General features: G+C 30.6%; 1 protein-coding gene across 5 annotated transcripts in view; it reads right to left on the bottom strand.

Annotated features, from left to right (window-relative positions):
- The window catches only part of LOC117175944, a 35,689-nt gene that overhangs the window by 803 nt on the left and 31,878 nt on the right, over positions 1 to 3,008 (bottom strand). The gene's annotated exons all lie outside the window — the stretch shown is intronic.

The raw sequence follows: 3,008 nt of genomic DNA, 5'->3' as shown, positions 1-3,008 counted from the left end.
ATGTATCAGCCTTGGAGGAGATTATGTTGAGAAATAAAAAAAAAATTCTTAAAAACGTTGTTTTACTTGGTCAGGCCGGAAACTTATCAATCCACCCTCGTACATTTCAGTATGTTCTTTCCGTAGAATACGATCCTGAAGGCGAAAATGTTCTATCTTTTCTCGATTTCCAGAAAAAGGGATTAAAACATTTTTTCCCTGTTAAAAATTCCTATCTAGAATCCTGTATAGAATCCTACATAGGAACTTTGAAAGAACCTGTATATGATCCTATGAGGGTTCCTATGTGGGTTCTGACGTATGACTCCTTCATGGAAAAGTGACAAGGATCTTATGTAGGTTCCTGTACAGTTTCCTGGGCATCGTGAAATCGTCGACATAGGATCTTACCCAGGTACTTTAGAGGTTCTTATCTGGGAACCTATATACAGAAATAATTTCCATGTATAAACTGACACAGGATATTACAAAGGTTCCTGCATAGAAACCTGTGCAGGGAAACATTTTATTTGTACGATTTAAATTTATATTTATTTATAAATTCTCACAACTCTGAGGATTCGAACCCTCGAACTGCTGACTCGACAGTTTCTAAACATAAGGCAAGAGTGCACAGACATCCCTTGAACTCGACGCACACATCCTATGTCAGCGATTTTACGACGACCAGGAAACTGTACAGCAACCTACATAAGATCCTTGTCAATTTTTCTTGAAAGAGTCATACGTCAGAACCCACATAGAAACCCTCATAGGATCATGTACAGGTTCTTGCAAAGTTCCTATGTAGGATTCTATATAGGAATTTTCAACAGATAAAAACCACATTTTTTGCCTGTAATTGAAACTTCGTATCTAACAAACCGGAAATGCTGAAGGTTTTTAATGGGGTTGAAATTGAAGCTTGATGGGTGTAATATGACGCTATATTTTTTTTTGCTCGTGTGCCAAATAATTTTTCATTTTTTGTGATATTGAATATTAAATCTGGACCCGAGTCGAAATATATGTCCTTTTTATATTCTCCATTGTGCTGAATAAATTCTTTGGTAGATCTTCTTAATATTCGTCTTCCTTGTTTGATTCTCTTAAGTCTTATTCAATACAGTTTTAGTCGTCTTTGAGTCTCTTAAAGATTTTTGCAGTATTGTAATACTTCTCAATTGCACCTCTTATAATCTCTACAAAATTTTCAGTCCGATTTTAATACTCTATAAACTCTAAAATAATTTTAAAACTTATTTGGAAGTTTCAAATATAAAATTATTGAAATTAATGTTCAAAATTAATCAAAATATTAATGAATAACTATTTTTAAATATTTAAAATGATTACTTATAATATATTAATGCGGCAATTCATTAAAATTTACTGAATATTATAGTTTGAGAATATATTTATTTGAGTTTTTTTTGTTGGCAGAAAATCTCACATACACTGCATTATCTATATTCATATAAATACAAACATACAATCGAAAAAAATGTTGTTTGTGCGAAGTTCTAATAGCAATAAAAACTTTTTATTCGGAGTCAAGAACACTCCCCTAAAATTTCATAAAAAAAATTCCTTCTGTCTCTGCATCGTAGACATAGCTAAAAATCTCAAAAAACGAAGCACTTCTTCAAAGTTGAACAAATTTTGTTTTGAGATTTAAATTATCAATAAAAATAGTTCAAAGCTAGTCGATTTATACATGTATAGGGATTGTTCCGTTAACATATTTTTACCCTCCTTAATTGACTTTAAACTTTCAAAAATTTGAAAAAGATCTACTATTTGGCTGTTTTCTGAAGAGTCACTGTAAATTTCTCGACTATTTCACCATATAATGTACGATATACATTCATGGGATTGTATTTACAACATGTTTTAACAATATTATATAAGGAATGTTGACACTAAAATAATTTTTATTGACTTTGAATTACAGGAAAATATTTAAAAGTGATATATTGCTATTTATTTTACATTAAAATTAATTTTCGGTATATAAATTATCGGAAAAAATAGTTCGAAGTAAGCGTATTTGTATGCACAAAGACAAACATTAATTATTTAATAATTAATTAATATTTAATTAATTATAATTAATGTTTTCGCGCCCATTTATCGGATTGATTGCCGTTGGCGCTCCTATTTAAAATTATTTATTTTTTTTGTTTATAATTATTTACAACAAACAATAATTGTAAAGTGCACAAAAAAATAATTTTAAATTTATATTTGTTATGAAAAAGGTATTACTTCCTTTAAATTTAAAATTGATTATTTATTTTTAAACTAGTAAAATCAAATAATTATCCTAACTTTCACTATTAAGTCTGTTTTGTGATCGAAGAATTGTTTATATTAATTAATTGTTCGTTGCAAAGATTCACTTGCATATTTCATCATTTTAAATAAATGTTCCAACTGACCTAATCCGATTATCGAAGACGTATGCAAGTTCAAGTAGCAGACAGTTTTGACATGTTTTGGTATTTTGACAAACAGAGAAAAAAATGTGCAGAAATGTGCAATTTTTAAAAATTAAATTGGATGCCAAAGATGTACCAGGTGCAGAATTAAGTGTAGAAGGACACAATTGTACTCAAATAAAAAGATGCCTGCAGCCTCGCAAGGAATCGATAAAGGAAAAAAGAACTAATTATTTGCAAGGTGAGGTTAAATCATTTGTTAACCTCCCCCTTCCCCGAAACTAAGGGATTGTCCATATATTACGTAAGACGTTTTTCTGTTGTTTGAATAAAGACGAAAATAATATTTTTATCAAGTTGAAAAGGACACAGCGATATAAACAAAAGAAAAATGTCTTACGTAATATATGGACGATCCCTAATGTAGCCGTCGGCTAAAGACGGTGTTTACGACATTTTCTACTTAAATAGATGAATTTTCGGTTAGATTATACGAGGGTGGATTGATAAGTTTCCGGCCTGACCAAGAGATGGCGCCACTAGGCCTACCTTGAGGTGGCGTTCTATAGTACCATCCTTAGATAGCTT

The sequence above is a fragment of the Belonocnema kinseyi genome, chromosome 7 (assembly GCF_010883055.1).
Source record: "Belonocnema kinseyi isolate 2016_QV_RU_SX_M_011 chromosome 7, B_treatae_v1, whole genome shotgun sequence".
NCBI classification, from domain to species: domain Eukaryota; kingdom Metazoa; phylum Arthropoda; class Insecta; order Hymenoptera; family Cynipidae; genus Belonocnema; species Belonocnema kinseyi.
The sequence above is the reverse complement of the archived record's forward strand: the minus strand, read 5'-3'. Positions and strand labels throughout refer to the sequence as shown.